Source organism: Acipenser ruthenus, chromosome 7 (assembly GCF_902713425.1).
Source record: "Acipenser ruthenus chromosome 7, fAciRut3.2 maternal haplotype, whole genome shotgun sequence".
Taxonomy (NCBI): Eukaryota; Metazoa; Chordata; class Actinopteri; order Acipenseriformes; family Acipenseridae; genus Acipenser; species Acipenser ruthenus.
Genome location: NC_081195.1, coordinates 29,114,231 through 29,140,820, shown reverse-complemented (window position 1 = coordinate 29,140,820; position 26,590 = coordinate 29,114,231). Strand labels below are relative to the sequence as shown.

The following is a 26,590-nucleotide window of genomic DNA, read 5'->3' as shown; positions in this document are numbered from 1 at the left end:
ATATATATATATATATATATATATATATATAAGCAACTCAGACTTTAGGTAAGAGACCCAAAATGCACATTTACATAATTAAAATAGCCTGTAACAGAATGATCCAAATATCCTCAGGAAGAGGGTGCTTAGAGTTGTTTAAATATGTGTTTGTCAATTTGGCAAACAATGAATCAAGTATATTTACAAACTAACTATTCCAAAGAATGTTACTGTTCTTTAAAAATCCAATCTAAATTATTATTATTTATTTCTTAGCAGACGTCCTTATCCAGGGCAACTTACAATTGTTACAAGATATCACATTATTTTTTATATACAATGACCCATTTATACAGTTTGGTTTTTACTGGAGCAATCTAGGTAAAGTACCTTGCTCAAGGGTACAGTAGCAGTGTTCCCGACCAGGGATTGAACCCACGACCGTCCGGTCAAGAGTCCAGAGCCCTAACCACTACACACTGCTGCCCTAGCACTGTGATTATTTATTTTATTTTTTATTTTTAATTTTTTACCTTAACGTCTAAAAGTGTACAAATATTTTCTTCAAAATGTAAGCTTATAAATCTGCGGGATAACTTTGGGGTTTAAAAGTGGTTGTCTTACCATATATCATCTGTTAAGATGCATAGCTTTCTTAACATGGAGGTAAACAATTCAAAGAATGAATGCTTACAGAATTATTCTTTTTACTTCCAGGGAGGCAGGTGTGACCGTGTTCGGAACAGCCTGTCATTGAGTTTCCTTTATTCACCCTCTTTATTGAGATCCATTTACACCGAATTTAGCAAGTAGTTGGAATTCTTAGAACCACTTGAAAGTTGAATGCTTGGTCTTAAGCACAGCAGCAAAAAAATATTTTTAGACACAGTGCATGGATTAGGGGTAAATTATCAATATACCAAAAGATTTTTAAAGATGACAAATAATACAACCCAAATAAATAAATAAATAAAATAGAAAGAATTATCTGCATGATGGTGTTTAGATTTGCAGCCTTATTGTCTCACTAACATTAGGTTTTGATCAAAACTTACCCTCGTGTTAAAAAATAAATAAATAAATAAATAAATAAATAAATAAATAAATAATTGTGGGAGGGTGCGGGTATTCACGGACACGGGAGACAGAAATGGTAGTTGACAACACCACACAGGTGCTCAGTTTTATTATTTTCTTTTTGTACTCTGGTGAGGTGTACTGATTTCTTTGAGCCCGTAGAGGGCGCTTGTGGTCCGTGGTCTGGCTACCAGCTATGGTATCCAGAACCAACGGGGAATACCACGGCAGGGTACTCAGCTACAGTCCGGCACTCGCAGGTGCTCACAAATTATAAAAACGAAAAAGGCAAAAAGAAACAGGGAAAATAAAACACAGTAAGGAAAACTACAAAATAAATGTGCTGCACTTCGCAGCGGGAATCTCCCCAGTCGCCGCTACCCGTACGACCCGGGACTCCATCCTACACTCTGCTGTCTCACTGTACAACAATACTGGGGCTGCCCAACGATCCCCCACTTTTCCCTTTCTTTCTTTAAAATTATTTTCTTTGATTTTTCTTTCCGGGCGTTTGTTAGCCTCCCGTCTGTTGGTAGTCAAAGCGAGACCGCCTTGCTCGCTGTTCCAGTTTAAAGGGGCAGATCTGAGGAAACAACAGAGTGTTACTTTATAGGTTAGCAATCCCATTAAAGTCCGCCTCCCAGCCACTCAGAGAGGGGAAAAGCACACACACCCTCTTCCCCACCTCTCCGTGTCACCGCCATGACTGGCAGGCAGACCCAACGGGACTGCCGCCCACTTCCTGCAGCATCGCGCATGCGTCAGACGGCCAGTCCAGGTCTCTCCCTGTTACACATCCTCCCCCTCAGAATGGCACCACCGGTCCATTCGAAATCCTACACCCCCATGCCTTCCCGAGAGAAAAAATCAGCATTTAGATGGAGCTTACCTGCTCGGTGGACAACCCTGAAGGCATAGGGCTGCAGGGCCAAGTACCACCGCGTGATTCTGGCATTGTTATTTTTCATCCGGTGAAGCCATGCCAAGGGGGCATGATCTGTCACCAGGGTGAAGTGTCGCCCCAGGAGGTAGTACCGGAGTGACTCGACTGCCCATTTTACCGCGAGACACTCCTTCTCGATGGTACTATAGTTCTTTTCACAGGGAAGGAGCTTCCTGCTGAATACAGGACCGGGTGCTCGCTTCCCCGCACCTCCTGAGACAACACTGCCCCGAGACTTGTCTCTGACGCATCCGTCTGCAGGGTGAACCTCTTGCTGAAATCAGGACTGCACAGCACTGGCTTGCTACACAGCCTTCGCTTCAGAGCGAGAAAGGCCCTCTGGCACGGCTCCGTCCACTGAACCGTATTTGGGGCAGCCTTCCGGGTGAGGTCTGTCAAGGGCGTAGCGAGCGTGGCGAAGTTCGGAATGAACTTCCTATAATAGCCCGCTAGTCCCAAGAAAGAGCGCACCTGGGTTTTGGTCGTAGGGACCGGCCAGTCAGCCAAGGCTTTCACCTTAGCAATCAGCGGTCTGATCTGGCCGCCCCCTACTCGATACACCAAATACTCCGACTCACTCTTCCCAATGGCACATTTCTTTGGGTTAGCAGTGAGCCCAGCCTCCCGCAAGGATTGCAATACCGCCGCTACCTTACACAGATGACTCGGCCAATCCTCACTGTGGATAACCACGTCATCTATGTAAGCAGCGGCGTACTGCTGATGGGGCCGCAAAATGCGATCCATCATCCGCTGGAAAGTGGCTGGTGCTCCGTGCAACCCAAAGGGCATGGTCCTAAATTGGTATAACCCGAAGGGAGTCGAAAACGCCATCCTCTCTCTGGATTCCAGGGTCAGGGGCATCTGCCAGTACCCCTTCGTTAAATCCAGTGTCGTCATAAAATGAGCCGTGCCTAGACGCTCCAGCAATTCATCTACCCGAGGCATGGGATAAGCGTCAAACCTCGATTTTTCATTAACTCGCCTGAAGTCAATACAAAATCGTGTGGACCCGTCTGGCTTATCCACTGAAACAATCGGACTGTTCCAGTCACTTTGGGACTCCTCTATTACCCCCAGTCTGAGCATTTCGTCAATTTCCGTTTTTATTACCTGTCTTTTGCGCTCAGGTATGCGGTACGGCCTCTGGCGAACTAGCGCCCCCGGCTCAGTCTCAATGTGATGGTGGGCTACTCGAGTCTGCCCCGGGACGGGAGAAAACACATCAGGAAATTCCGTCACAAGGGCCCGAGCCTGACATTTCTGTGTTGGTGTCAGATTTTCTGCAATCTGTACCGACCCTGTTTTCGCCACCACAGAAAGATCAGGTCCCAGGTCTGTGACGTCATCTGCCTGCGCCACTACCAATGCCTCCGGTTGCAGCCAGGGCTTCAAGAGGTTTATATGATAAATGTGTTTCTCTCTCCGTCGCTACGGCTGGCAGATCTCATAGTCCACCTTCCCAACCCGGCGTGTAACCTCAAAGGGTCCTTGCCACTTAGCCAGAAGTTTCGACTCAGAACTGGGTAATAATAGAAGTACTTTATCCCCCGGCTGAAATGTGCGCAACCGGGCTCCTCGGTTGTATTGCGTCTCCTGTCTGTGCTGAGCCTGCTGCAAATTGTCATGCGCCCATTTTCCCACAGACTCAAGACGTTTGCGCAGGTCCAACACATACCGGACTGTATTAGTCGAATTGTCCTGCTGTTCCTCCCACATCTCTCGGACCAGATCGAGCACCCCCTGGGGTCTTCGCCCATACAGCAGCTCGAATGGCGAAAAACCCGTGGAAGCCTGGGGTACCTCTCTGATCGCAAAGAGAAGGGGAGGAATCAGCTGGTCCCAGTAACGCACATCACTATTAATAAATCTGCGCAACATGTTCTTAAGGGTTTTATTAAAGCGCTCCACCAGACCACCTCCACTAACCTGGCTTTGGTGCTCGCGTCGGGGTTCAGCCAGCCCATGGCGTAATCCTTCAAACGATGCGTGATCGTTCTGGGATGCTCCTCTGCTGAGAACTGTTCCTCCCGGAACTTTCGCCGGTACCCCTCTGGGGTAGCCCCCACGCGGTTAAGGATGGCCGCTTTAGGCGCGGGGTAGTCCATCATCCTCTCAGGGGATAGCGTTCTCGCTGCTGCCTGTGCCTCTCCCGTCAGCTGGGGCAAGAGGTAGCTGGCCCATTGTGCCTGAGCCCACCCGGCCGAGGTCGCCATGGCCTCAAACACCTCCAGGTAGGCTTCGGGTTTATCCTCGGCTGTCATCTTTGTGGGTCTCTGTAACCTGGGGTCAGGACCTGCCGGTCGAGCAGCCCCCTGCACCGCAGCAGTTAGGGTCTGGCGCAGGAGGTCCATCATGGCCGCAAATTGGACGGCATCCATTTCTTCTCCGTTGGTGGGTGCACTGCTTTGTTTGGGCAGTGCCAGTAATCCCTCTTCTGACACCACGTGTGGGAGGGTGCGGGTATTCACGGACACGGGAGACAGAAATGGTAGTTGACAACACCACACAGGTGCTCAGTTTTATTATTTTCTTTTTGTACTCTGGTGAGGTGTACTGATTTCTTTGAGCCCGTAGAGGGCGCTTGTGGTCCGTGGTCTGGCTACCAGCTATGGTATCCAGAACCAACGGGGAATACCACGGCAGGGTACTCAGCTACAGTCCGGCACTCGCAGGTGCTCACAAATTATAAAAACAAAAAAGGCAAAAAGAAACAGGGAAAATAAAACACAGTAAGGAAAACTACAAAATAAATGTGCTGCACTTCGCAGCGGGAATCTCCCCAGTCGCCGCTACCCGTACGACCCGGGACTCCGTCCTACACTCTGCTGTCTCACTGTACAACAATACTGGGGCTGCCCAACGATCCCCCACTTTTCCCTTTCTTTCTTTAAAATTATTTTCTTTGATTTTTCTTTCCGGGCGTTTGTTAGCCTCCCGTCTGTTGGTAGTCAAAGCGAGACCGCCTTGCTCGCTGTTCCAGTTTAAAGGGGCAGATCTGAGGAAACAACAGAGTGTTACTTTATAGGTTAGCAATCCCATTAAAGTCCGCCTCCCAGCCACTCAGAGAGGGGAAAAGCACACACACCCTCTTCCCCACCTCTCCGTGTCACCGCCATGACTGGCAGGCAGACCCAACGGGACTGCCGCCCCCTTCCTGCAGCATCGCGCATGCGTCAGACGGCCAGTCCAGGTCTCTCCCTGTTACAATAATAATAATCAATTGAATAGAAAGAGTGTTGCTATGGACCAGTGGGTTGTGGTGAAATGTAAAACCCAATGAGATGTTTCAGGAGGATGATGGGAGCATGAACCCTAACCACCACACTGTGAGTTTATTTTTACTGTTTCTGTCACCTGCCTGCTTATTTAACTTTAGCAATTGAGAAAACTGTAATCTCTGCATTTAGATTTTGCACCGAAAACATATTCCATCAACAGTTTCACTTCCCAATACAATCATTCTATTAACCTGAAATATAAACAATTTAACACATTCAACCAGACCTCTAAATAGGTCAAGGGAAAATATCTCCTCTCAGCTGGGCCCCCTGTCTTGTAAGTAGAATTATTATGTATTTTTCCCCTACAAGTAATAGTTCTAATATGGTTTGTCTTACAATAATTATTAGTAAAAGCATATGGTGAATAAAGCAATTAAGCATTTTCATTTAGGGACAACATGTGAGATGTTTTTACTATCGATCATAACACTTTATTGTTGTATGTCTTTCTATTGTCATGTGACCAAAAACATGTTAAATGTATAAAAGGCAGGTTAGACAAATAGACAATCTATTGCCATTTAGACGTTATATACCTATCTATGTATTATTAAAGCAGTTTAAAAAAGGGTTGTGTTAATGAAGACGCTGTGGTACTAACTTGCCTGATGACCTTACTACGATAACATTTTTTAAGACGAGACATGTTCAGGTGCTAGACATGTACTAGCCTAGTAGGCTACTTGTAGTTAACAACTCTATATAATCAACAGTTTAAATATTGTCTTTCAGAAATTATCCTTTGTAATTAATTTTTTTATCTTTTTATACTGTAGCTATTCAACAATAAGTTAGTATTCCTTAATTTAGTTGCATATTATTACTCTCATTGCATACTACAATCGATAACTTGATGACCTATGATTAATATTATGATTATTTATTATTATTATTATTATTATTATTTACCGGTATCCAAGGAGCTGTTTTCATACTAAATAAAAGCAAATACAATTGTATCTCCCAGCTCAACACCCCAAAACACCCAATCTATTTATTCATTATTGCTTATTATGTGTTTATTTTGCTTCAGTCTCACATAACTCTTAAGATATTTAAATAGGTAGACTATAGTATTTGTAATGTTGGATTGATACATTAAGGTTTAGGCTTTTATTTGAATATGAACAGAAAGAAACAATATGAAACAATATGAATAATGTATAAAGACAGCAAATATCTGAACCTGCTTCTGAACATGATAAATCTATACCTTATTTTTAACAGTAAAACATAAGCAAATAGTAAAAGAGAAACCTCCTGTATTCCTATACTGTACATGTTTGATATGCATCAAATAAAAATAACCATGACCCCACGTTACATAAGATTCTTTGGTACCGACTGGTGTCAAAGAAACCTTTTCTTTCATAATAATACATCACAAAGTACCATTTGTAACACTTTGGGAAGTTTAAACAGACAGTAGACTACAATCTACTGTTATTATTCAAATATACACATAACTCTTCTCCTTGTTTCCCTCTTTATTTTTGTGGCTCTGGCATAGGACCAGTAAGTGGCATATAATCAGAATATGGTATGTGTACCGCAACTTGACCTGTGTAACATCAGAAAATGGGACGCTGTCCTTGCTTTGATTGCCTACTGCATAAGTCACTAAGAACAAGCCAAATTATAGTTCATCTCCCAAATCCTAGATGTTTACAATGTAACCCTATTTGTTGCTCATCAGTTAAACTCACATACATTTGATGAATAGTGAAATATTATATAAAAATTACTTTAAGGGACCAATTTGCTTGTTTTCTGAGCTAAAATCATTTACACATACCCAGGTCAAGCGCAGTACAAGGTGGACCATTTTTAAACACCTACCCCCAAAATAACACCGACCCGGTGTTACAAACCTACCAACATAACAATTTGGGGGGAATATGAAGTTAAACAAATCTACGCATCAATCCATTATTAAAAAATTAAAGTATGTATAACTTAAAGTATGGATATTTTTAACACAACCTTTGGGGCAACCTGTCATATTCTGACATTCACAATGCTGGGGAGCATTTAATTATTTTGTATATGAATAAATTCAATTTAATGAGAGCTCAACAATAAAGAGTGTATACAATATTTTAAAGAAATAAGGCATTCTGGGCGTATAGATATCTGCGTTTATCATGTAAATAAGGATGTATTTATTTATGTTATTATTGACACCTAAGGTTCAAACCTGTATATCCACATGCATTAAAAAAATAAAACATAACACCTGGAACACATTGTAAAAGCATATTGTAATTATGTTCAGTAAAATAACACATTGAAAACGTATCTATAAAGGAGGAGTTTCTAATTTAAGGTACATGATGACTGCACCTATCATCTCACAAATACCAGGGTTTGTTCATGATTCTTAAATACACAAAGTAAAAATAATGCACTTGTGTTTTTTGGGTGTATATAGAGCGTACCAAATGTTGTAAAACATGTACCTCAAGAAAATAAATCCACAATAAAGTATTGGAGACTGACCCCATTTCTTTGGAAAGATATAGGCAGGTTCACCAGACCACTCCCCTGAAGAAAGGGATGTCCCTCATTTCAGAAAAGATCTTTGGTTAGAGCTGGGGCTCTCTCTAAAAAGCTGTTCCGTGCCTTTTTCAGGGAATCTAAATACATTACAAAAACCGTAGGCCTTATTCTTTAGTGGAATGCTATACTTTACTTATATTTTCTTTACTCTATATTTAACATGTTTAGAACATGTTAAACTCTGTTCTGTTTTATTCAGTTATATTCAATTCAATAAGCTTTTATTGGTATGACGAGAATAAACAAGAATTGCAAAAGCAAATACATATACCTGTTTGTTTGTTTATAGTTAAACGTCGGCTTAGTTATTTCTATTTTCTTTACACGGTATTACATGCAAAAAATATTCTCGTATTTTGTTAATGTTCATGCGGTATATTTTTAAAATGTCTTTCATTTTAGCATTTTTTATTTTATTTGCTTCAGGATAAAAATTTAGCTAAGGATAACATTGTAGCTTTTTAAAAAAAAATAAAAAACATACAAACAAACATGATTAAACAGTTTTTGTTTATAGAATTGTTTCCAGGTTTTAATCTTAACGAAAATAAACAATCTCCTTAATGATAATGTTTATTTCCTCCAAATAACCCCTTCAGTTGTATTTATTTAATTTAACCCAAAACTCTAATATACCTATTTGGAAGGCTCTGCGTCTCTTAGGCTCTGAAACAGCCCCGCACAGATACCGGCCATTTTGGCTCAATGACCTTTGCGCCTTCTGCCTTTCTGGCTATTTTAGACCAGATGTATTCTCCAGTAGCCTGTAAAAAGGGCTGGAGACCCTTCTGGTCAAATGCTGTGTTAACTCATTAGAGTGAATCCTCCGTGTCTCCCTTCACTCCTTTGGGCCCAGACAGGATAGCCTTATCTGATAAAGCCATGCATTCTAAAAACCTCCTTTGACTTCCCCTCACCCATGTGTTGTTCTACCTTGCCTCCATGCTGGGCCTGTGAGCTAGGGCCCTGGGACATCCCTATGATGGGAATACATGAGGACAAAATAAGACCAAGTTTTTGTGCAGTACTTCAAATAAACATTACCATTAAAATGTAAGGATGTAGTTAATGCATACCCTATAAGGAACCTTTCAAATATTTATTGGAAGTATACATGACTTCAAGGCAATATTGCATTTTTTATTCAACCAAAATACAGAAATGCACATAGGTTAATATGCATTAAAACACACAAACACTTGCACACACCCTTTATTTAGGATATATATATATATATATATATATATATATATATATATATATATATATATATATATATATATAGTTGGTTTAAGAAAACAAAAATGTGAAAGGGCCATATAATCCAACTGGATGGTGAACAAAGTACTCATATAATGGAAAGTGTCTGGGATTTAAACTAAAGAGGGGTTAATGAATTCATTTGTAAATTATCATGGGGTGTAAATTAAGGTATAGTAAAAAAATAAAAAGTTTGGTTTAAAATTATTATTATAGGACATATACAATACATTTGGGGCATTAGGACCCTGCAGTCACGGGTGAAAACATTTCTGTCTAATCTTTTGAAGGCCGCGGTATATTCAAGTGAGATAACCACCTGTTTTCCAAACCCTAAAACTAGACTACGCGACTCCAAGATTGATGATTTTGCAAAAGTATCTTCCTATCTAATTATTATCGGTTTTCAGCACACATATACCCCCAGTCTGTTTATTACGTGTAAAATCGAATGGCACCTATTCTCATGTTATACCACTAGAGGTCAGTAGCGCTCTATATACTTACCATCTCCTAGGATAGCAGTCGGTCTAGGAATTCCTTAGTTAGAAAACCTTAATGTGTAGGTTTGCCCCAGAGATTTTTCTAATAAAAGACACTGTGATTAAAGTTATACTTTTGCATCTTGGATCTTGGGTTATTACATTATATATATATATATATATATATATATATATATATATATATATATATATATATATATATAATGAGTTACCATTGATAATATCTAAAATATAAATTATAAAGGGGTCATAACATCTGGATGTGCAAACATTAGTTTTAATCAAATTAAAAAACATAACAATGTACAATGCTCCTATAGTTTTTAAAAAAAATCGAAACAGTAAAACGTATTAATGATTTGCCACAAACCATCAGAATAGTTTGGTTGTGTAGGATTCTGTTGATGATAAAACAACGTACAATCATTCTCTTATTTGCAATATATGACATTTTTTCAATTTTATATATTTTTTTCTTAAAACCTTTTTTTTTAGGGATTTAAACTAAACGAGGGTTTAATGAATACATTTGTAAATGATCGTGGGTTGTTAATTACGGTAAAGTAAAAATAAAAAGCGTGTTTTAAATAATTATATTATTATAGGAGATATACAATACATTTGGGGCTTTAGGACCCAGCAGAGCTTAAACGTATGCGCGTTGAGATAACCACCTGTTTTCCAAACCCCAAAAAAACTTGACTATGCACCTCCAGGATGGATGATATTGCAAAAGTAACAGCGTGTATATTTCAATTGTCAAACCCAAACGTAACCACAGGGTTGGGACAGGAAAATGTACAATCAGCAGAAATCCTGCATATATAAATTTTCAACACAGTCGGCATGCTTCAGCACATGCTGACCCACCGCCCCTCCAGCCCTCCCTTGTTCATTACGTGTAAAATTGAATGACGCATATTCTCGCTGAGTGTGTGTGTTTCGTGCGCATGTGCGGTGTAAAGGAACCGCCCCCCTATTTAAGTCACAGAACGAGTTTTTGGAATCATTCAGCTGCTGCAGTTTGAAGAGCGAGGAAGCAATGAGAGGGAGAGATTTCTGGCTGTAGCGTTTTGTCCGGGAGATTTTTTTTTTTTGAAAACGGTAAGAGAGAGGAGAGAGCGAGCGAGCACTTTTTTCAGAAATTGTACTCTGAAAAACACTCCAAGTTTTACTGTGTATAATGTTTGTTTAAATGGTGAATAAGATGTTTTTTGTTTGTTTTTTCTTTATGTTTTTTAATAATTTCTTTTTAAACTTTCTCTTTTCATTAACTGTCTATATATATATATATATATATATATATATATATATATATATATATATATATAATTTCTGTGACCCCCTTTTTAAAACGACAAAACACTCCAAGTTTTACTGTGTATAAAGTTTGTTTAAATGCTTTTTAAATGGGGAATAATGTGTTTTCTTTTCTTCTTTTTGTTTTGTTTTTTTCTTTGTTTTTTTAATAATTTCTTTTTAAACTTTCTCTTCATTAAGTGTGTCTTATGTAAAAAAAAAACTTTAACGTTGTCTGCACAAAGCATAAGTTAACATAAGCATTTATGAAAACATGGGTATCCCACTATTCCGATTACGTAAATAACATATTAAACATGAATTTTTTTGTCCATATCTTATAAAAAGATGTGCCATAAGTTTATAGGTATATATATATATATATATATATATATATATATATATATATATATATATATATATATATACAGTGCCTTGCGAATGTATTCGGCCTCCTTGAACTTTGCGACCTTTTGCCACATTTCAGGCTTCAAACATAAAGATATGAAACTGTAATTTTTTGTGAAGAATCAACAACAAGTGGGACACAATCATGAAGTGGAACGAAATTTATTGGATATTTCAAACTTTTTTAACAAATAAAAAACTGAAAAATTGGGCGTGCAAAATTATTCAGCCCCCTTAAGTTAATACTTTGTAGCGCCACCTTTTGCTGCGATTACAGCTGTAAGTCGCTTGGGGTATGTCTCTATCAGTTTTGCACATCGAGAGACTGAAATTTTTGCCCATTCCTCCTTGCAAAACAGCTCGAGCTCAGTGAGGTTGGATGGAGAGCATTTGTGAACAGCAGTTTTCAGTTCTTTCCACAGATTCTCGATTGGATTCAGGTCTGGACTTTGACTTGGCCATTCTAACACCTGGATATGTTTATTTGTGAACCATTCCATTGTAGATTTTGCTTTATGTTTTGGATCATTGTCTTGTTGGAAGACAAATCTCCGTCCCAGTCTCAGGTCTTTTGCAGACTCCATCAGGTTTTCTTCCAGAATGGTCCTGTATTTGGCTCCATCCATCTTCCCATCAATTTTAACCATCTTCCCTGTCCCTGCTGAAGAAAAGCAGGCCCAAACCATGATGCTGCCACCACCATGTTTGACAGTGGGGATGGTGTGTTCAGGGTGATGAGCTGTGTTGCTTTTACGCCAAACATAACGTTTTGCATTGTTGCCAAAAAGTTCGATTTTGGTTTCATCTGACCAGAGCACCTTCTTCCACATGTTTGGTGTGTCTCCCAGGTGGCTTGTGGCAAACTGTAAACGACACTTTTTATGGATATCTTTAAGAAATGGCTTTCTTCTTGCCACTCTTCCATAAAGGCCAGATTTGTGCAGTATACGACTGATTGTTGTCCTATGGACAGAGTCTCCCACCTCAGCTGTAGATCTCTGCAGTTCATCCAGAGTGATCATGGGCCTCTTGGCTGCATCTCTGATCAGTCTTCTCCTTGTATGAGCTGAAAGTTTAGAGGGACGGCCAGGTCTTGGTAGATTTGCAGTGGTCTGATACTCCTTCCATTTCAATATTATCGCTTGCACAGTGCTCCTTGGGATGTTTAAAGCTTGGGAAATCTTTTTGTATCCAAATCCGGCTTTAAACTTCTCCACAACAGTATCTCGGACCTGCCTGGTGTGTTCCTTGTTCTTCATGATGCTCTCTGCGCTTTAAACGGACCTCTGAGACTATCACAGTGCAGGTGCATTTATACGGAGACTTGATTACACACAGGTGGATTCTATTTATGATCATTAGTCATTTAGGTCAACATTGGATCATTCAGAGATCCTCACTGAACTTCTGGAGAGAGTTTGCTGCACTGAAAGTAAAGGGGCTGAATAATTTTGCACGCCCAATTTTTCAGTTTTTTATTTGTTAAAAAAGTTTGAAATATCCAATAAATTTCGTTCCACTTCATGATTGTGTCCCACTTGTTGTTGATTCTTCACAAAAAATTACAGTTTCATATCTTTATGTTTGAAGCCTGAAATGTGGCAAAAGGTCGCAAAGTTCAAGGGGGCCGAATACTTTCGCAAGGCACTGTATAATATATAAAAAACCTATATTCAATAAGCATATCTGTCTTGTAACCATCATAAAATCCATGGCCCCTCATTATATATTTATAATTTTATAAATACACGCCCCCTCATTATATATTCATAAATATCCGCCCCCTCATTATATATTCATAAATACAACCCCCCCTCATCAATTAAACTTTTGACAGAAGCTATAGTAATATTACTACTGACATTAGATCCCCTGGAAGATCACAATATTCTTTATTTTTCTATTGTATATCTGCCACAGAATATACACAGTTATATATTTTTAGTGTAATAAACTATTAAATAATTACTTAGTGTCATCTATAGCTGGGTAATATGTTTAGCAATTATCAAGTGGAAAATATTTATTGATTTTACTTTTTTCAGGTGCAATGTGATCACTGCAACAGACGGGCACACACTGAATGCACTCCGTACTCTGCTGAAGAGTTCTCAACAGACGGGCACACACTGAATGCACTCCGTACTCTGCTGAAGAGTTATCAACAGATGGGCACACACTGAATGCACTCCGTACTCTGCTGAAGAGTTATCAACAGACGGGCACACACTGAATGCACTCCGTACTCTGCTGAAGAGTTATCAACAGACGGGCACACACTGAATGCACACTGTACTCTGCTGAAGAGTTATCAACAAACGGGCACACACTGAATGCACTCCGTACTCTGCTGAAGAGTTATCAACAGACGGGCACACACTGAATGCACTCCGTACTCTGCTGAAGAGTTATCAACAGACGGGCACATACTGAATGCACTCCGTACTCTGCTGAAGAGTTATCAACAGACGGGCACACACTGAATGCACACTGTACTCTGCTGAAGAGTTATCAACAGACGGGCACACACTGAATGCACTCCGTACTCTGCTGAAGAGTTATCAACAGATGGGCACACACTGAATGCACACTGTACTCTGCTGAAGAGTTATCAACAGACGGGCACACACTGAATGCACTCCGTACTCTGCTGAAGAGTTATCAACAGACGGGCACACACTGAATGCACTCCGTACTCTGCTGAAGAGCTATCGCATGATTTTTCATTTATGTGCAAAAAATGTAAAGTCAATGGGTAGAAGAATGTCTTTGCTCTGTTCTTTTTTAGTTGTTTAGTTCGGCTTCCACAGCATACCTGGAGAAGCCGATTGTTATTGCTGGGATTTCTGTTGTTCTTTTTCTGCCACAAAAACAGTAATTAGCTAAATAAATAATAACTTCCTCAAGATGTTGTCTCTGATCCATCTACCCTGCAATCTAAAGCTGCACACAAAGCCTTCTTTTCTGTCTTTGACACATCTACATTGCACTTCCAAATGCACATCACCATTATCAGTTTCATTCTTCTACCCCTCCAAATGAGATACCCAGGATGTAGAGCAGTAAAACCTGTACATTTCAATTAAAACACAGGTTAGCCCATTTGGAGCAATCTTTTCTTCTCATCCAAATGAGCTATCCAGGATTTAGAGCATTAAAACCTGTACATTTCAATTAAAACACAGGGTTTGTTTCATATATATGGGTCTAAAAGTAAGAACTGTTCCAATTATTACATCTAATTGTAAAACACTGACACCTCAGCACAGTGTTGCTACAGATTCCCTTCACCACTCTACATTATTCACACCTGTAGCTCCAGACCAGGCACGCTATATTCAAGCTTTTTTTTCATTATTTATCTCTCAAGGGTTTCCTACGGTTATTGTATTATTTGCTTATTTGTATGGGTTATACACATCTATCTCCATATATTAATAGGAGCAAAACAGTTCAATATTCTACACGTTAAATACGGAAGTGGTGGAGCGGCGACCCCCCGAGCACTACACCCCTGCGTACAACACCTTTGTCAACCAATTGTTTTTAATTTCACTGCGATTTTCAATTACAGTTTGAGTGCATACGCGTATATTCTTGATAAACAGGTTTTCATTTAAATAATTTATATATACAGTATATATGGATGTCTACCGTGTTAAGGACAATGCATAAATTGAAGAGTTTATACTAGTTTTTATTTGAATTAATAGTTTGATTAATAATTTTAAATGAACAAAATGCTATATTAGCTTAAATCAGTTGTTTGTTTTATACTAAGTGTTTTGTTCTCGATTTGAATAGGAGTGCTCATTGCAATGTTTAAGATTGTCATTTGTTACATTTTAGTCCATGTCTTTAGTCAAAAACATGGATCCGCTGTTTATCCTGAAACATGATGGTGCAATTGCAACAGACAATCTGAAGTTTAAACCTAAGGTTTAAATCCATTTATGCACCGATAAGTTTATAATTGTATTTTTTTATTATTTTTGTCAGTAATGAAATGCCCGTTGGGAATGCAGTGCCCATAGTGCACTGATTGCCTATAATTAGTAATATAAAAAGAAATAATATCTGTGATTAAACTACAGTTAAGATTATACAAGTGCCCGGGTGTGCCTTCCCTAAAAAAAGATTGAGAACCACTGGAGTATTGTACTGATATGATCGACAGCGGTAGTGTATTTACATATACAGTGATAGGTCTTCTTCACTGCTCCACAGGGAGATCTTCCTGTAGCTCATAGCTGAGGCGGGGCAAACAGTTCTTTTTAACTGTAATTTCTGCCCGTTTTTATGCAGCTGCCCAGTCAGCTGAATCTCGATGTTGCTAATTGTATAGAGACTGTTCATTTACTGAGAAATCATAGCAGGCTACAATTAACATTTTAGGTGCGTATTTAGAATTCATTATTATTATTATTAAAAAAACCCATTCAGGCGACACTCAAAACCTTACAATCTGGGCTTAATCATGATGTTCACCTGGGTGAGTAGAATGAAAAACATAACGCATTTCTGTGTATTGTGCATAAAACAATGTATGTATTCAGTGTTTTGAAATGTTATAGCGGCACTAAATTCATAGTTTTAACTGTATAGTAACACATTTTAATATATTTTATTAGACGTAATGCAAACTTTGAAATTATTTTTAAATTGTGCGCATGCGCATGCACAATATCTCGCTTGTCACAACACGTGCACTGTTCATTTATCAAAGCGGGTTCCAGACGATTTTTAATCTCCGCGGATACGCACAGAGCTGGTCATTTAGGTTAAACTTCAGCGAACTCCGTGAACTTTTAATAATTCTGCAAAAATAAACAACTTAACATATAAAACAATGCATTTTTAAAGTTGTAAAGTAGCCTATACGAACAGCAGCACTGCCTAAACCATAATAATGTGACTCGTATTAAGAAAACAAGAGAAACATGTTTTCACGACTGAGTTCCAGGTTTTCCCTAGGAGGCACAGTTTTTCATGGCTGCAAAACAGTCGTGAAAACATGTTTCTCTTGTTTTCTAATACGAGTCGCATTATTATGGGTTAGGCAGTGCTGCTGTTCCTATAGGCTGCATGCGCACAACAAACAGGGGGGCATTATTTACAGTATTACAATACCGTATTTAAAATATAGCACTTCATCCACAAAAAAAACAGTCTATATTTGACATTTTATTTGTTCTGTGACGGGCAATCGTTTAGCCTGGAAAAAAATTAAATAAAGTACGTGAAAGCACATATACGCGTTTATCATGTTTCCCACACAGCACTGCTTCTGGTGTGCCCTATTTATATTGTGATTTAGACAGACACCGCCTGGATTCAATAAGCGGTACTCATAACACGCTCTCAGACATTTAGTAAAGTTAGCACCTTTAAGTGAATATGTTTTTTTTTTTTTATTATTTATTTTTTATCAAATGTCATATGCATTTACGCTAAATTATTTTAATTGCTCAAAAGGCTAAATTTGAACGAATGTGGCAAAGTTTGCGAGGAGCGTTAGGGTTTTGCAGTGCGCAGAATGATTCTATAAAATGCGCTTATAGCTAAATGCCTGTCCTCAGCAACCTCAGTTTAGTTAAAGAGCTGCGTGGGGCCAGTTTACATTGCAGTGCCCACTGGGCTCAACCCGTAAAATAACCCTGTTGTTGCATTCTCCAAAGGCTCCCTTTACTTTTCAAGCCCCCCTCACCCGGCAATTCTACAAGATATAAGGACACAGCTGACTGTTGATTTTATTTTTTAATTTCTCATTAATACCAGAAGTAGGCCTACCGGTATACATGCTTGATCTGCATTCCATGCCATTGTCTGTACTGTGCCATGATATAGGCAAGGGGCATGGTGAGGCAGGGCAGCTGGAAGGGGGAGACTTTCAACAGGAGAATGATAAAGGGATACATGCGCAGATCGGGGCTTCCAAATCAATGAGTGTTTTCGGCATTATGGATTTGTTTTACACTCTATACTATAAATATGTGTATGTAGCTACTGTATAGTATTGACGGTCACGACACCACGTTAGTAAAAAGAGACCGGGCGCGTTTGTATGTAGCGTAATTCTCTTAACAGGCTCTGAGACACTTAGTAAAGTTAGCACCTTTAAGTGAATATGGTTTTTATCAAGTCCCTCCCTCGAGGTATTAGGGGAGAGAATTCGAATACAATTCCATGGATTTATACCATTATTATTATTTGTATGTAAATGACTCGCACGCGGTATCTTTTTCCGCGCGATTCATTTCGCATGTAAAGCCATTTGCAGCCTGTTAGTGAATATGGCAGGTGTATAAATTACACAGTAAAGGGCTTCGTGAGTGGTAAACTGGTTACCGCTATTTATTGCACAAGGCCCTAAGTATGCTTTCTGTGCACCTCTGAACAATGGTCTACATTTATTGCACCTTGCTTTTCTAGCTGCCTTTTTTAATTCCTTTAAAAACTTTCATTTTATTAAAAAAATGACTAACCGGTGTCCAATCACACAAGAAAACAGCAATGCAACGCAAGTTTATCCTGCAGTCTGCTACAGCTCCGTGCCGATTCAGTCGTTTCTGGAAATTGAAAGAGCAAGATATTGTAGCGACCTGGCCGAAGTGAAGGGACTTTTGTGTGCTGTGTGTCTTGTTCGTGGTTTGTGTATTGTGAGGCGAGCCCACGCCGATGGGGGGGGTGGGGGTGGGATTTGTATGTAGTTGACCAGTCAGCTCTTTTCGTAGCTGAGGTTAGGTTGTGTTATGTCAGGTCCGGTTGGCATGCCGGCGGGTGAAGCGCAGGGATTGGTGGGCGTGCTGAAAGGGGGGAGGAAAAAGGGCTGGGGAAGGGGAGCAGCAGGTTAGAGGTGAAGAGAGTGAGATACAGAGAAGATTGGGAGATTATCTGTGTTAGAGGCGTGGGTCCCAGCCGATAGTGATTTGTAAAATAAAGGACAATAAAACCGGAACGCTGTTCAAAAGCAACTTGTCTGTCCGTCTGTCTGCACTAAACGGTATCGACCGAAAGACCACCGCTCGCTACAACTGGTGTCAGAGCGTGGGATTTGATCCACGCAGCCGGTCTTAAGATGGAGCAGACAGCGGAGCGCTTTGGAGCGGTGCCCAGACACAGAGGGGAAGGAGAGAGCGTGAGAGCGGCGCTGGAGGAGCTGCGGCAACGGGGAAAAGAGGTCGGTGAGGCGATAGCGGGAAAGCATGGGGTGAGACGCAAGATGGCCGCGCTGCTCGGCAGCAACGTGGGGGCTACGCCGGCAGAGAAGGCAGAGAAGGCAGAGGGCATAGGGCAGAAGTGCGGGCACGTTGAAGAGGACGTAAACAAAACGGTCTCTGGAGCACCGCGGGAGGCAGGTGAGCGAAACTGGGAGAGGTTTAAGAAGGATTTTGAACAGAAAGCCCGGTTAAATAACTGGAATGGTGAAATGAAACTGATGCAATTAACAAGATGTTTAAGTGAAGAGGAGTTTGAAGAAGTAGACCGGGCTTTGGGCAAACAGACAGTTGCATATGAGACTGTGATAGCATGTTTAGATGAAATGAGCTTAGTTAGGGCCCGACATGGCCGCTGCTCCGCCGGCAGCAAGGAGGCTGTATTTGAGGGGGGAGACGCAGAGCAGGCCACGGTACAGAGGGGGGTGACAGACCGCCGTGTGGAGGTGAAGGCCGGGCGGTATGATGGACGGTCCGACTGGGAGGCCTACCGGGCTAAGTTCCAAATTGTGGCCCAGGCTAATGGTTGGAACCAGCGGGAGAGAGCTGTGCAGCTAGCCGCGGCCCTGGAAGGAGAGGCACTATGGGCCTTGCTGGACCTGAATGAGGCCGAACTCGCCGACAGCCAGGCCGTTCTCACAGCACTGGATCGGCGCTTTGGGAGCGCAGAGCCTGCGGTCAACTTGCGCCAGCGCCTAGCGTCCCGCAGCCGACAACCCGGGGAGAAGTTGGGCGTGTTTGCCGCGGAGGTGCGCTATCTCGCCCGGAAGGGCTACCCCACCTTCACAGCTGAGGCCCAAGAGGATCTGGCGACTGAGGCATTCCTCCGGGGCCTGACCCCCGAGTCCCTGCGCCAACATGTGCGGCTGAGTGCACCCACTTCATTGGAACTGGCCTTGAAGCAAGCAAAGGTTGTAGAGGAAGTACTGGAGGAAGGCACACTGACCAGGACATCAGGGCGCAACCCAGACAGTTACCCCAGGACCCAGGCCCGACCCGCACGACAGTTGGAGATTGCTGAGGTGGCAACCCTGGACGCCGTGCAAGCACGGCCACTTGACTTCCAGCCCCGCAGGTGCTGGCGCTGTGGCCAACCGGGACACATTCAGCGGTTCTGCTCCGCCACTGGCCCGAGTTCTAGCCTGCAGGGAAACGGGCAGGGGCCGGTGTAACTGGGACGCCACCGACCCCCACTCCTGTCCCCTTCACTGGCGCAGCATTCCCCATCAACCTTGTGGGTCGGACTTTAACTGGGAACTTCTGCCACGCCGGCATCCGGATTCAGGGAGTTCCCTGTCACGCGCTGATAGATACCGGGTCCACGGTCTCCATTGTCCGCCCTGACATCCTCCCCGTTGGGGCCAAGCTAGAACCAACATCCGTGTGTCTTAGAACTGTTACGGGAGACGTGGCGCCCATGCTGGGTAGGAGCAGGCTGCAGATCGAGGTAGCAGGGCGCACCATGTACCATCCCATGTGGGTTGCTGAGGTACAGGATCCATGTATCCTGGGGCTGGACTTTCTGCGCTTCACTGGGGGGCAGTTGGATCTACAGGCTGGGACGTTGAAGCTACAGGGTGGGCCTCCTATGCGCTTAGCCCCACCAGGGAGGACCGGGCCTGGCATGGACCCCAGCAGCCCCCAGAGCCGCAAAAATCCCGCTCCCCTGGGGTTGTGGGCTGGCACCCTTCCCCAGGCCGACAGGGACGGGCCAGCTGGACGCTCTTTCTCTTCCCATGCCCGATGCATGACTGCCCGCCAGGCCAGCGATCGAGATGTCCAGGAGCAGCCAGATGCCACCGCCCGCGCCGTCTGGGAGCGAAACTGCGAGGGGCTGCAACCGGAGCAATGCCGCGAGTTATGGGAGCTTCTGTTTGAGTTCCGCCACAGTTTCGCCATGACACCGTTGGATTTTGGAAAAACGCACTTGGTCCAGCATTCGATCCACACAGGAGAAGCCCGGCCCATCAAGCAACGCCCTCGCCGCCTGCCCCTAGCTCGTCAAGCTGCAGCCCACCAGGTCCTGGAGGAGATGAAGGCCGCTGCGGTCATCGAACCTTCCGACAGCCCCTGGGCCTCCCCGGTAGTCATGGTGCCCAAGAAGGATGGCAAGTGGCGATTCTGTGTGGACTACCGACGCCTGAATGCGGTAACCACCAAGGACTCCTACCCCCTCCCCCGCATTGATGAGTCCCTAGACCTGGTGGCGGGGTCGAGGTGGTTCTCCTCGCTGGATCTTCGGAGCGGGTATTGGCAGGTGGCCCTGACCCCGGAGACGAGACCCAAGACTGCCTTCTCCACTGGGCGCGGCCTGTGGCAGTTTACGGCCATGCCATTCGGCCTCTGCAATGCTCCGGCAACTTTCGAACGTTTGATGGAGAGAGTCCTTGCTGGGGTGCCTCCCACGCGTTGCCTGGTCTATCTAGATGACCTGCTGGTCCATGGGAGCAGCTTCCCAGATGCCATCGCTGCGCTGAGGGAGGTCTTGGGGAAGGTGACTGAGGCTGGGCTGAAGTTCCACCCGGAGAAGTGCCACCTGCTGCGGAGGGAGGTATCCTTCCTGGGCCACCGGGTGAGTGGGAATGGGATCACCACTGAGGCGGATAAGATTGAGGCCGTTAGGGATTGGCCCCAGCCCACCAACCTGAGGCAGTTGAGGGCATTCTTGGGACTCGCCTCTTACTACCGCCGCTTTGTGCCCCACTTTGCCACCATCGCCGCCCCACTTAACCACCTGACCCGCAAGAACGTGGCCTTTTCGTGGTCCCGGGAGAAACAGGAGGCTTTTGATGCGCTAAAGGGAGCCCTCTGCCGTGCACCTGTGTTGGCTGCCCCAGATCCGCAGTGGCCGTTCATTCTGGACACCGACGCCAGCGACGAGGGGATCGGCGCAGTTTTGGCCCAGCAGACCACCGAAGGAGAGGCAGTCATCGCCTACTTCAGCAGGACACTGGACAAGGTTGAGCGCAACTACTGTGTGACCCGGAAGGAGCTGCTGGCAGTCGTGGAGTCGGTGCGGCACTTTAAGCACTACTTGTGTGGTCTCCCCTTTACCATCCGTATGGACCACGCAGCCCTGCGGTGGCTGATGTCTTTTCGGGAGCCGGAGGGTCAGGTGGCCAGGTGGATAGAGCAGCTGCAGGCCTTCCAGTACACCATTCAGCACCGGCCGGGCGAGCAGCACCGGAACGCAGACGCCCTGTCCCGGAGGCCCTGCGCGGACGATGGATGCCGGTACTGCGGCCGTTGCGATCAGAGGGAGGCCGGGCTACTGGGGTCAGGTGAGCCCACCTGTCGAGCGGTGCTGCCGATGGACTTCCCTGACTGGCGGACGCACCAAGAGGAGGACCCTGAGCTGGAGGCGGTGCTGCACTGGGTGGAGGAGCAGCAGAGGCCACCGTGGGAGGAGGTGGCTGCACAGTCGCTGGCCGTGAAGGGCCTGTGGGCCCAGTGGCCTGGGTTGGCGGTCAGAGATGGTGTTCTAATGCGGCGGTTTCTGGAGGCGGCCACAGGAGAAGAGCGATGGCAGGTGGTGGTCCCACGGGGGCTGCGGGAGGAACTGTTGGCGCAGCATCATGGGGCACTTGGCACCGGGCATTTTGGGGTCACGAAGACACTGCGACGTCTCCGCCAGGGCTTCTACTGGGGGCAGTGCCGACGGGATGCGCTGTGATGCCTGCACTGCCCGGAAGGGCCCCCAGGGACAGTCTTGAGCCCCCCTGCAGCAGTACCTGGTCGGGGTGCCGATGGAGAGGGTTGCGGTGGACGTCCTGGGCCCCTTTCCCCGCTCTGACAGAGGGAACCGGTTTGTCTTGGTGGCCATGGACTACTTCACCAAGTGGCCGGAGGCATACGCACTTCCAGACCAGGAGGCGGTGACGGTGTGCGAGGCTCTGGTGAACGGGGTTTTCAGCCGGTTCGGAGTACCGGAGGAGCTGCATTCTGACCAGGGGCGGAATTTCGAGGCGCGGGTGTTCAAGGAGATGTGTTACCGCCTGGGGATCCGGAAGACCCGCACTAGCCCCCTGCATCCCCAAAGCGACGGCCTAGTGGAGAGGTTCAATCGGACCTTGGCTGCTCAGCTTGCCCTCTCCACAGCTGAGGACCAGACGGACTGGGACGTCCATCTGCCCCTTGTGCTGCTGGCCTGCCACACCGCAGTGCAGGAGTCTACCGGCTGCACACCAGCGCTCCTCATGTTCGGACGGGAGCTGCGCACCCCCCCGGAGATCACCTATGGCCGGCCACCCGATGCCCCAGCTGCCCCTGCTGGACCGGAATATGCACGGCAGCTGCAGGATCGTTTGGAGGAGGCACATCGCTTCGCCCGGAGGCAGCTCCAAGCCGCCGGTATCCGGCAGAAGAGAAACTACAATAACCGGGCCCAGGGGCGTCACTTTGTCGTCGGGGAGAAAATCTGGGTTTTCAGCCCGAAGAGGACGAAAGGCCGCTGCCCCAAGTTGGAGAGCAAGTGGGTGGGTCCCTGCGAGGTGGTGGAGCGGGTGGGCGAGGTGGTCTACTGCATCAAGATGCCACCCCGGGGCCGCCATGTCATTCTCCACCGTGACCGGATGGCTCCCTACCTGGGAAGGGTCTCCTCCGTCCAGACGCCCTCCCCTCCCTCTTCTACCCCCACACCCTTGGTCCCTGCCCTGGTCTCATCTCCCTCTTCAGCTGCACCCCCCACCCATGTCCCGACCCCGTCAACCGCCCCCGTCCCACTCCCCACCGTGCCCCCTGAGACCCCTTCCCGGCCCCGGAGACTCCGTCGGAGACCAGGTCGCTTCCGAGACTTTGCGCTCCCTCGGGGGCGAGGGACTGATGGGGGGGCAGTGTAGCAACCTGGCCGAAGTGAAGGGACTTTTGTGTGCTGTGTGTCTTGTTCGTGGTTTGTGTATTGTGAGGCGAGCCCACGCCGATGGGGGGGTGGGATTTGTATGTAGTTGACCAGTCAGCTCTTTTCGTAGCTGAGGTTAGGTTGTGTTATGTCAGATCCGGTTGGCATGCCGGCGGGTGAAGCGCAGGGATTGGTGGGCGTGCTGAAAGGGGGGAGGAAAAAGGGCTGGGGAAGGGGAGCAGCAGGTTAGAGGTGAAGAGAGTGAGATACAGAGAAGATTGGGAGATTATCTGTGTTAGAGGCGTGGGTCCCAGCCGATAGTGATTTGTAAAATAAAGGACAATAAAACCGGAACGCTGTTCAAAAGCAACTTGTCTGTCCGTCTGTCTGCACTAAACGGTATCGACCGAAAGACCACCGCTCGCTACAATATATAAGGCACACGGGCCCGATATTCGAAAGGTATGCGCAGCGCGCAGAAGGCTAAGCGCGTCACAAAGGACCGTTATCCTTTGCCATTTTCGAAACGTCTTTTTGCTTGGCACAATCCATTCTGCGCTGTGCATAAATATAATGAATTCAAAGTGCAATATCGGTGCAGTGTTTGAGAATATGCGTGATCAATTTGGGAGGCACAAAATAACGCTTTTAAGAAGCAACCCTTAACTCCGCGCACATCCCTCCAGCACTCACACAAGCACTGAATTGCAGGAGCTTTCCATGGAACCGCTATGGAAAACACTCAGCGGTCACACCCGATTCCGTCCACATCGACAATAGGCCTATTATATAATGATTATAGGACAGGAATTGAAAAGAACGATTGCGATAGCTGCTTCACTGTTTTAAAATACATGTTTAAAAAAGCCGCAGGAATCTGCTATCTCGTTGCTGTCAATGCTATCTAATGTTTCAGACCGAAACATTAGGCTACCATTTACTTTCCCAAGCAAGCATTCTCGGTGCTGCAAGAATAGCTCCCAATACATAATGAAGAGTACTGTATGGTATGTAACATAGACCGAGCTGGCAGATACAAAACAATAATGAAATCAACAACAACACAAATAGACCCTTACACAATAGTAAAAAACAACACTCCCTACACATCGATCAATCTACAGTTTGTATTTCCTTACCTTCATATTTACATTGATTTGAATATCAAAGACACTGCTTATACAGCAGGCTATATTGATTACTGTATCGGGGATTTGTCGGCGTTTTGAATGTAAAGTTATTGTTCGAGAAGGGCTACATTCATTCCACTGCTAGTTCAACCTGTTTTATTTGATTCAAATTGAGTTAATATAAAAAAAACAGGTGATTCCAGGATTAGCGTTATTGTTAGGTATATGTGTGTGTGTGTGTGTGTGTGTTTTTTTTTTTTGCATACGCTCTTACTGGCGATTTACAGTTACAAAAAAAAATAAAAAATAAAACACACACGCACCTCATAAAAATCACTTAACAGCAATTTCAGTTAGGCTATAATATTAGTCCTAACAAAAACAATAGGCTTCCCAGCTATCAGCTGATCAAATCGGATTAATAACGAGTACAAAATGGAATGCGTAAATCAGTTTAAGGGCAGTTTAAATAAGAGTAGTTGCAATACATTAAATGTAGTTATATTTAAGAGCAAAGTTGGTTACGAGCAAGTAGTAACTGCAGTACAGTAATTATGGATGGATATCACGGCTAAAACTGAACTGAACAGAAAACTAAAAAGTTAAAAAATCACTGCACTGGTTAATTGAATAGGTCAAATGTCTACTCATATTCGTGAGACACTAAATTAAGGCGGCAAAATCTCTACGCTCTTGCAGTTATTATTTTAAACGAACTGAAACTTTACCAAAGAGGTGCCTCAATGCAGATTTTTCTAACATTTTTTTTTTTCAAATAACAATCAAGTATTCCCAACCTGTCTTTTAATGCTTTTTAAAAGAAAACAGCGATGTAACCTCAGCTGGTCCTGCAGTCTGTTCCATCTCCGCGGGGGTCTGCGGTATTTATTCATAAACCCTGTGATTACGCAATATGGTCAAGTGATACTAATAGTAAAAGCAAAGGGATGGGTGGTTCCCTTCAGTTTCTAAGAAATTGAAAGTTGAAGATAAGGCACAAGGTCTACAGCAGTTGTCAAGTTAAAAGAGGAGGCTCTGTGGTCCAGTGGTTAGAAACGGGCTTCTAACCAGAAGGTCCCCGGTTCAAATCCCACCTCAGCCACTGACTCATTGTGTGACCCTGAGCAAGTCACTTAACCTCCTTGTGCCCCGTCTTTCGGGTGAGACGTAGTTGTAAGTGACTCTGCAGCTGATGCATGGTTCACACACCCTAGTCTCTGTAAGTCGCCTTGGATAAAGGCGTCTGCTAAATAAACTAATAATAATAATAAAAGAATCCTTGGGAAAGCAGTCCATCCAAACAAAGCCAGGCAATTCCAACAAAAAATATATTTGTAATCCAAAAGAGAGAAACTGGAAGCAAATGTATTTTTAGTAGTTGAAATACTTTTTCTAAAATAACCTTATAACCGTTTATTTTTTCAAAGTATACATCTATTAGGTTAGAGCAGCCAGACAATCTTACTCTCTGCCAAACAAAGGAAAACACACACACCCCTCCCCTGGGAAACACCTGGAAAAAGAGGTTTACCTAAAATGTGGCCACCTGAGAGCAGACCTGGGGGTGGAATGAAAAAGTACTGAAGCCCAAGGGCTTTTCTTAAAGGGATACTACCCCATTTTCTTTATTTCTATTAGCTTTTAACTTAATGTAACAGTGTTACGACATATTTTTTTACATATTACCCATTTACACAGTTGGGTTTTTACTGGAGCAATCTAGGTAAAGTGCCTGCCTGCTCAAGGATACAACAGCAATGTGTCCCCCACCTGGGATTGAGCCCACAACCCTCCGGTCAAGAGTCCAGAGCCCTGACCAGTACTCCACACAAGGAGGGACACCGCTGGCCCTCCAGGACCTGTGTTCCCTGGTGTAGACATTCTCACAGAAGGCAGATATTCCCATGTTAAAGAATGCTGCCGGTGTAGTCACACTGACCACGATGCTACGCATTGCAATACTTTTCAGGAGATTTGCAGAATAGCAGTAGATGGATCATGAAAAGATTGCAGGACATGCTGAGGGAATGTAAAGTGAAGAAAAAAAAAAACATACATGTGGCACAAATTAAATCTGGACTGTCTTAAACA

General features: G+C 44.2%; 1 long non-coding RNA gene across 1 annotated transcript; it reads left to right on the top strand.

The window, feature by feature from the left end:
* Nucleotides 1-10,484: 10,484 nt before the first annotated feature.
* LOC131737604 (uncharacterized) lies at nt 10,485-14,221 on the top strand. Its single transcript, XR_009329263.1, has 2 exons — nt 10,485-10,712; nt 13,361-14,221. It is a non-coding gene; the product is annotated as an uncharacterized LOC131737604 (long non-coding RNA).
* Nucleotides 14,222-26,590: the final 12,369 nt, after the last annotated feature.